Source organism: Lactuca serriola, chromosome 4 (genome assembly GCF_051521515.1).
Source record: "Lactuca serriola cultivar US96UC23 chromosome 4, Lser_US96UC23_V15, whole genome shotgun sequence".
NCBI classification, from domain to species: domain Eukaryota; kingdom Viridiplantae; phylum Streptophyta; class Magnoliopsida; order Asterales; family Asteraceae; genus Lactuca; species Lactuca serriola.
Genome location: NC_136411.1, coordinates 56,450,608 through 56,459,263, shown reverse-complemented (window position 1 = coordinate 56,459,263; position 8,656 = coordinate 56,450,608). Strand labels below are relative to the sequence as shown.

The 8,656-nt window shown below is 37.4% G+C and overlaps 1 non-coding gene across 1 annotated transcript; it reads right to left on the bottom strand.

Moving 5' to 3' along the window:
* Positions 1 to 384: 384 nt before the first annotated feature.
* On the bottom strand, positions 385 to 491 carry LOC145103606 (small nucleolar RNA R71). The gene has a single exon (XR_013706689.1). It is a non-coding gene; the product is annotated as a small nucleolar RNA R71 (small nucleolar RNA).
* Positions 492 to 8,656: the final 8,165 nt, after the last annotated feature.

The window sequence follows — 8,656 nt, the reverse complement described above, 5'->3', positions numbered from 1 at the left end:
ATGGCAAACATTGATGAGATGGCCATGGGGGACTACAAGAAGTGCATTCAAGATGATGTGGGGCCGGGTTTAGTACATCCTATGATTCCTGCCAATGCCACATTCGAATTGAAGCGACATATCCTTACAACACTTAAGGATATCCCATTTTACGGGAAGGATCACGAGGATGCTTTCAAACACTTAAACGAGGTGAACGATATTGCGGATGATTTTAATACTCCTAATATCCCAAGGGAGACAAATTTGCTAAGGATGCTACCAGTCACTTTCAAGGGAGCAGAAAAAGACTAGTTAAAGGCACTCCCACCTGGTACGATCACCACATGGGCCCAGTTGCATGAGAGATTCCTAGATCAATTTTGTTCACCCTCCAAAATCTCTAAACTCAAGAAGGCAATTGCCAACTTTGAGCAAAATCTGGGGGAGTCATTATACGAGGACTGGGAATGTTACAAGGGGTTGTTAAGGAATTTTCCTCAACATGACCTCAATATTCAGCAGGAGATGTCGATATTCTATGATGGGGTGAATGTCATGACTAGACAACTCCTTGATTTGCAAGGACCACTAACGAAGAAGAACCCAAATCAAGCCAAGGAGCTGATTGAAGAGTTTTGAAAGCACTCTTGTGAGTATCACAACCCAGGGCGTGATGGAATAAAAGGCAGTGGAGGTACACAAACTGAAGAGATGGCTGTTGTGATGGCAATGCTTAGCACTATGGATAGGAGATTGACTCAATTGGACCGATCAATTCATGCAATTCGAGTTGGTTGCGAGAGATCTAGTGGCCCACACTTGACAAAGGATTACAATATGGATGAATATGGAAACAAGAAAGCTCAAGTATGCTACTCAAGTGGGGAGAAGTATAAAGAAGATTGGAGAAAACCAAAGAAGGAGTGGTTGCCTTACGAAGAATACAAGAAGCAAAAAGAAGAGAAATTTAGGCAAACTGGCCGGGGCTTCTACCAAAGAGAGCTACCACTAGTTGAGAAGAAATCAAAATTAGAGACCATGTTGATGAAATTCATGGAAGCTTCAGAAAAAAGATGTGATGCTACTGACACTGCAATGGAAGAACAAAGAAGTATAATGAAGAATCATCATGCAATGATGATAGATCAGCAAACATTAATAAAGAATCAGCAAGCCTCCATTAATAACCTTGAAGTACAACTTGGTCAACTTACCACTTTGGTTAATGAGAAGATGTTCCCGAAAAATCCTAAAAACAAAACCCAATCTCATGTGATGCCCATATATATTGAAGAAGAGGCAATTTCTGAGTTTCTAGAATCCTTAGAAGTGGAGCCATAACAACCCGATCCAAAGCCAAAGAAGCCAAAGCTCGAAATTGAAGAAGCTACCGGAACACCTAGTTCACGTCGTGAGCCCGCTATGCTCACGTCGTGGGCTCAGTCTGAACAGAAGAATTCTGTATTTGTTCTAACTTATGAACCACCTTTTCCATTCCCGTCTAGAGCTAATCTCAGTCCTCTAGAGAGAGAGAACATCTGAAGTTTATCAAGCAATTAAAGGGTATTCCTATCAATACTCCTTTTATTGATTCACTTGCAAAAATTCCAGAATATGCTAAGTTCTTACAAGATTTATTAGACACTAGTCAGCAATTAAAGGAGAATTCTAAGGTGATCCTAAGTGAGCAAAGCTCAAAAGCTGTGTTGGGGGAAATACCTAAGAAGATGGGGGATCCTGGACGACTCACTCTTCCATGTGAGTTTGGGAATAACATGAAGGTTTTATGCTTTAGCCGATTTTGGGGCTAGCATAAAGTTGATGCCATACTCGTTTTATGAAAAATTAAATATTTAGAAGTTGAAGGCTACAAAGATGACTATTCACATGGCGAACCGTTCAGTGACACAACCTCGAGGCATTTTGGAAGATATTTTAGTAAAAATTAGGAAATTCGTTTTTGCAATATACTTTGTGGTATTGGACATGAAAGAAGATCCCAATGTATCGATTATTCTTGGTCGCCCGTTACTTAAAATTGCTGGAGCTCTGGTTATTATACACGAGTCCAAGCTCACCTTGAGAGTTGGGGATGAGAGGGAAATTTTTGGAATAGAAGATGGTTTCCAAGGGGATCATGCTCAAGAAGAGGTTTTCAACATTGATGGAGACAATGAACTTGAAGAATTATAAAAGCTCATGGAAGAGTAAATCAAAACAATTCAACAAGTTAAATGAACGAAACCAAGAGCATCTGTTCCATTTTTAGTTGAAGTCATTGCCTACAAGAATCCAACTTCTTGGGTGAGCAAGGATGATGATGAGATGTCAAGTGATGAAGAGGAGGTTACTTCAAGAGTAACAAGTCCAGTGGTGAAAGAAGAGAAGGATACTTTGGAGCTTAAAGATGGTGGAAAATTGAAGACTAAAGGGACTAAGCGAAAGCTTGATGGAGACGAGGTCAAAGCTAAAAAGGAAAATTCGAAAAAGGCGTACAAAAGACGAGTTCCAGCTTATAAGAGGCGTTTCAAGGAACAAAAGATCCTAGTGGTGGACTCTTCAGATGATTCAACGTAGGAGGCACGGAGTCCAGCTCAAGACTCCTAAAAAATAAGCGCTTCTCGGGAGGCAACCCGAGTTTGGTTTGCGTTTTTTTCTTTTCTTTTTAGTTTTTGCATTTTAGTCTTAGAAACATAGATCATATCATCCAACTCGCTTTATTCATAATTAAACACTGAGTGTGGGGTCCCTAAAAATGAAGTGGTGATAATTAAGAATTTAGTTAATAGACAAACTTGAATTAATAAAAAAAAAATTGTCATACAGAATTCACGACGTGAATCATTATGATTCACGACGTGAGTTCTGAATAAACCGAACAATATATCATTGATACATATCAGCCCAATTTATATTAAACTAATTGGCCTAAGACTAATCCATTTTTGATTAGGAATGAATGGCCCAAAATTAAGCCCAAACAGGACTCACGGCGTGAATCCTTAAGGACTCACGACGTGAACAATAAACTACTCGGGACCACAGATTAAAGGATAAAGAATCAGTTAGACCTAACACTTTGTTTATTCCTCACGAAGTGAAACAAGAAATCTGGTCCCCCTTGCTCCGATTTTGGCCGACAAACACTCCAATTTCGTTTTTGCTTACCTAATACTTCAATCTAAGGTAATGATTCTTAATTATTAAGTTTAATTCTTCTCTAATAGTTGAACTTAGGTTTAGAGTTTGTTAGTTAGATGAAATGTTGAAATTATTCCTTAAAAATCCCATAATAGCCTTGTAATGTTGATGATTTGTGGTTGGAATTATATAGGAGTAAACCCCATTAACATTGTGACCTGATTTGTGTCCTGATCTTAGTGATTCTGGTTGCTGCGTTACGAACTCACGACGTGAATCCTAAAGGATTCATGACGTGAATACTGGGACAGGACAACTTCAGTTCTATTAATTTCTAATTTGTTGGGTTGTTTCTTTTGGATATGTTTGTTGTTTGTTTTTGCAGAAATGGCTCCCAGAAGAGAGGTTCCAACTGGAGTAGCGGGTTTACATCCATTTTACAACTTTCCAACAACTACGCCCCGGGATGTATATACGCGATGGAACAATCAGTTGGGATGGCTTTACAACCGGGAGTTTGCTATTGCCCCCACTATTTAGTGGGCACGGTTGAGGGAGGTTGGACTGGTGGATCGGATGTCCCAGTATCTTACTAAGTTGTTTTGGGGAATCGATTTTCGTTCACATGCAAGGGGTGGTACAATTTGTTTGCAATCCAAGAGCGGGTTTATAAAGAGCTATGCATGGAATTCTTTTCAACGGTGACATTCCATGAGAATTTCCAAGATCTTACTTTCCCGTAAGCTTTGGTTTTTCGTATAGCAGGGGAATATAGGGAATGCAGTTTGGTGGCGTTTTCATGAAGAATGGGGTTGTACGAGGCTGTTGAGACCATAACTCATGAGTTTGTTTTGTTTTTGAGGGAGGCCACACGGGGTTATGAGAATGGGGTCTTAGGTCCGGAGTTTTGGAGCAATATTGCGGCTGGTGTGTTCAATTCCGGTGTATCTCCTGAAAGCAGCATCAAATCACCAATACATCGCCTTATCATATTTTCTATTCACCACAAACGCCATGGTGATAAGGTTACTAAAGTTAATTTGTTCTTTTTGTGGTGCATTTTACAACCATGTGTGTGCTGTAACATTCCGTATTTCTTGGCCCGCTACTTGATGGAGTATGAAACGAGTGCCCGTCCTGGGAGCCCTATTTGTGGAGGGAACTTTGTTACGTGTTTGGACCAGTCTTATGGCCTCATTGTTCCCGGCATCACTTGTTCTTTGACATGCATGGAGGGGAACGAGTTTACTATGGGGTATTTAGAGACAATGAAGGTGGTCAAGAATTATGGAACACATTGGGGGATTCTTGATGATAATGATGATGATGATGAGCAACCGACCGACCAACCTGAACCACAACCGAGGCCGAGGTGCAGAAATGTGAGAGGAAGAGGAGAAAGAGGGCAACCAATGCATCCACCCGCACCCGTGGTAGGATCCCATATTGGGAACGATATGGCTGGTTATTTCGATAAGCTTTCTTTGAGTGTTAACTGGATTAGCGGGACTATGGAGAACATGGTTCAACATTTCCATGTGGATCAACCGCCTCATTTGGGGTATCATTACCCAATTTTCCCGAGGTGGACGGAGTATCGAGGACATGGAGGCGACGGAGCGGGCACTAGTGGAGCAAACAAGGAGGATTAAGATGATTGATCATTTAGTTTTATTTTATTTATTTTAGACTTGTTTGGTTTGTTTTTATTTTGTTTTTAAATTTGTTTGGATTGTAAGACTTTAAGATATTATGTTACCTTGCTTTTCTTGGTTGTTAACTTTTAGTTTGCTAAGGAGTCTTGGGGAAGGAGTAAGGTCGAGTCAAGAGTTGTGTTCGTTTAGGCAAGTGTCGTTCAAGTTTAGAAGTTGGAAGTCGAAACCCACAATTGGAAATAAGTGTGGGGTAAGTCGAGAGAGAGGATATAGTTAGAAGATTCGTCAAAATACACTACATTTAGAAGGGTCTTAATTTGTTAAGATGTTGAGTGGAGCATATATATTTAGAATGAAGAAGGCAGTTTTAATTCTGTTTTACCCAGGATTCACGTCGTGACCCAATATTTCTCACGTCGTGAATAAAGTTCCGAGGAAATTCAGAATGTGCGCTTTAGCGTTTTCACGTCATGAGCCCGTACTCATTAACGACGTGAGTTGTGAATTTCCACCATATTCATTTCGTTCCGTTCTTCTTCCTTATACGGAATTACTACCATTCCTTATGACACTTTTGTGACGATTCGATAGGCTGTTTTCTCTAAATATACAATGTGGCATATGCTTTCCCACATTATCTACACAGTTTGGAGGCTTGCAGCATTCTTTTTGAAGATTGAATTTTTTTTGATGGCTGGTTTCGCAAGATCAAGTCCAAGTTCTTTTTTTTGAAGAGGTCCAATATTCGAGATACATAATTCAATCACACTTTTGGAGAAGATCACGCCACTATCCCAGGGGAGTCAGTTCCTTTTTCTCCCTTCTCTTAATTTTTATATTAATTTAAGCATACAATGAGGCCATTGTATGAAATAAGTGTGGGGTAGGGGGTAGAAAAAGTAAATTGCTAGATAATTTGGTAAATTTTAAATTTTTTATTAATTAGATCTAGTAGTAATAATTTGAACTACACTTGCTAGTGTAATGATCCGATAAGAGCTCAAATGTTTAGTTGAGCTGATATACGTTATAATGCATTTGTGGCCTCCCTTATTTTAGTGAAATCATGGAACAAAAACATGACCCTGCTTAGTTTGAGGAATGCAAAAAGTTTAGTAGCCTAAACCTGAAATGTATCCAGGAAAGATATATCTTAACCAATAAATGTTGAAGTTAAGCGCCACTGCTTAAGCATGTAGGTTTTTGAGTGATATAAAAAATAAAAAAGTGAGTTATACATGTAAAAAAAAAGAGAGAGAAATTACCGAAAAAAAGATTCTTGAAGAATTTTGGAGCTATCAAAGTATTAAGATCAAAGATCAAAGTTCTAAAGAATAAAAATTTGAAGATGCCAAAAATCATCAAAGAAGTGAATTCAATGAAGTTAAAGATTAAACATCAAAGAAAAGAAGAATTCAAGAGCTACAAGTTGTGGTATCTTCTAAAAAGTTGTAATTCTCTAGTTTATGTATGCTTGGGTAGCTTTACAAAAATATCAAAAATATCTTGAGGTTAGAAAGCTTTCTGAGGATGGATTCGGAGGGTTGCATTGTTAGATTAGTGTCTAAGTCCATAACTATAATTGGTATATACTTGACCCGACCTGGCATGGTCCATTTGGGTTGCATGGCATCATGCATTTGGATAGACTAAAATGAGAGAAATAACACTTAAGGTTTATTAATAAATTACAAGTTCTAATATATTAATAAGATTATGTAATTAGTATTGATCAAGAGTTAATCTAGAATTAATTAAGTGATCAAAAGAAGACTAATTAAATATATGGGTTGATTGTGTAAATCATCCATACTTATATAGTGGGCTAATGCTCCATGGATTATCAAGTTGGGCTAAAACCCATAGGATGCTCCATGGATGCTCCATGATGTATTTGAACCCATGGATCCAAGGAAATGGAAAGCCATGTTAATTAGGGTTTACCCTAATTGTGACTAACTATATAATGATCTTATTATTGAAGAGATCGACACTAGCGAAACAAGTGAGGGCAAGCCAATTTTGAAGTGTTCTATTTCTCTCTAACTTATTCCAAATGCATTTGATGTTGTGTGAACCATTTGAGGTGTCACACTTGGGGCACTAGGCTCTCAAGCTACATGGAATTAAACACCAACAAAGAGGTATGTCATTCTACTAGATTTTATATTATTTATACTTCATAATATGCTAGTTAGGATAAATACCTTGGAAATTGATATTTTCATGTATAATAGAGAAAACATAGATCCAAGGTATCTAGGGTTGCATGTACAATTACGAGTGTTAGAATTCTCAAAACCTAACAATGGTATCAGAGCCTAGGCTTGTTTTCTTTATACTTGATGCAAATTGCTGAAAAAAGTCGATTTTCTGCTCATTGCCCAGTTGACTCTCCGAGTCCATCATGGAACTCGATGAGTCCATGCCTTTCTTCAACCAACTCGCCGAGTCAGTTCATGCACTCGATGAGTTGGCAGCCCAGAGTGCAGATTTTCGAGTTTTGGTTCTGGAATTGGTCTAGAATCATTACCTTTAACTGTTTTGGACTTATAAAACCAGTTTTTTTTAATGTGGTAATGTTTATGTTAAACCAATTTCAATGCTATAATCAAATTTTCAAGTTTATATATGTTTATGTAATTCTTGAAAAATTGTTGATTATGAATGATCATGCTTGTGAGTTTTTTGTTAGATTATAGGAATTATGTACAAACTGTTTTGTTAGTATAATTCTTGATCTTAATGAAATTGTATGGACTCCATAATTTGTCCTCAAATTATGGATTACCAAAAGTTTTTTTTGTTACCTTGTTTATGAGTTGATTTAGATTAATAAAAAATTATGTGTTAGTTGTTTTCAATCCATATTGATCTAAAAGAAGTTCATAAAATATGTTTTTGTAACTTGTCTTCAAGTTATGTGAAAAAGTCATATTTATGAATCTTAAAACTCATAATTATTTCCAAAGGTTACACAAAATGAAGAGTCTTATTCATTAAATGGTTTTATGACTCCATAACTTGTCCTCAAGTTATGGATGTTTAAGAGACACTTATATAAAAGTGTTATTAAAGAATAAGAGGTTACATTAAAATGAAGAGTCTTCATTTCAATAAACCATTAAACTCATAAGTTATGAAATAAAAAGTCTTGAATAGTTTCAAAACCTGCCCTTAAGTTTTCGAATTTGTAAAGTTACCCCCTCATGTATACTTTAATTCCAAATTGAACCTTAGAATTTTAAAAGGTTTAAAATTCAACCCTTATACTATTATTATAATTTTATATTATATAGATATGTATAAGAAAAGTCAATCTTACCGTTAGTAGGCCTCATTCACGAAGCCGATCTATAAGGGGGGTATAAGGTTACTGCCTATAAAATGGCAGTTTAATGGGTGTCCACTCTCACCCACCGCTTCCTTTACTGGTGGAGGTTCGTTAGCCGAACGGGTAGGAAAGGACTATAATTCTCCCTTCATTAAAAGTATAATGATAAATACTAAGTAACTAAACACTTATGAATTCCCAATCTTAGTTACTTAGGAAAATGTGAAATAGGTGCTAACCCATGAAATTACACTTTGTATCTTACCAAGTTGTTAGTGGAGCGTGTGTGGTTAACCGACACACTAATAAGGACTAGTAAGAGTGGCAAAGGGTAACTTGAATTTATTATAGATCGCTGGAGCGTGTGTGGTTAACCGGCACATCGATTAGGTGATAAAGTTAAGGGTACCAAGTCAATTTGCGTGGTTATTCACACCTTGTTTGTGATCCTCGATCGGCATCCCAGTCACAAACTTGAGAGGGCACAATCGAGATTCAAACATGCCATTGAAAGTTCAATGTATCTCAAAAGATCTAGGAGTTT